Genomic DNA, 1,019 nt, shown 5'->3' on the forward strand with positions numbered 1-1,019 from the left:
CTCTTGCTCTGTAAATAAAGCAAAGCCACTTCCTCGTCTGACATTAAACAGAGCCCGACAGAGGAGGGAGGGGAGGCTGTTGCTGCCGTGCAGCGCTTCAAGAGCTGACCTGCGTCTGACCTCAAAGTGCACAAGCTTCAAACTTCAGCGTTGGCTGCGATTTTGAAGCTGAAATCGCGTTCGGTGTGAACGCAGCATAAGTTGGTTTTTGTCTGGCACGATGCACAGGACATCACTATGCCTTTGTATGATGGCCTGTTCAAGGTCCTCAAACCCGTCCACTGGACTAGCTACAGACCATACTGGGTGTTCAGGGGAGCCGTGTGTGGCGGACCACCAGGGGGCTCCACTCGCACCCAGATGACATGATGTTTTATGTAGAAGATTTGTTTTGGCGCTTACCGTCCCTGTTTGGCTCTCTGTGCATAAACGAGGTGTTGGAACCTAGCTCCTGTGTCGTCATTACTCCACAATATCAGCACAYTAACATTTTGTCTTTGGCTGTTTTTTGTTTTTAATATTGCTTGTATTACTGTTTATTTGGAAAAGTTTTTAATAAAATTGTGTCCTATTTTGTTGTTCTTTATGGTTTTATACCCCTGTCCAAAGATGAGAGGTGTCATGGAACATCTCTGCCGTTAGGATAAATGTCAAACAGCACTGCTGGACAGTGGACACCTAATGGGTCCTMTTCATGTGAAGGTCAAAGTTTACAGGCGACCCCTTTGTTAATAGTGAGTCGTCCAAAATGAGTCCAAATAACACGTACTATGTTAAATCATCCAAAGGGAAAATAAGCCTTCAAACTAAAAGCCCAAAAAATACTCCAATATAATTTTATTACACAAGTTAAATTTTCTACATAAATTTTGGTAAAACTAACTTTAAATCAGTTGATATAATCCTGGAATCTTTTTAAAAATGAACAATAACATCTTCAAATTAAAGGCCTCAGCATATAAAATTATTGCACAAATTTATTCAATAATAAAACCTCCTCCTCCCAAAAAAAATGAAAG

The sequence above is a fragment of the Austrofundulus limnaeus genome, unplaced genomic scaffold (genome assembly GCF_001266775.1).
Source record: "Austrofundulus limnaeus strain Quisiro unplaced genomic scaffold, Austrofundulus_limnaeus-1.0 Scaffold72, whole genome shotgun sequence".
NCBI lineage: Eukaryota > Metazoa > Chordata > Actinopteri > Cyprinodontiformes > Rivulidae > Austrofundulus > Austrofundulus limnaeus.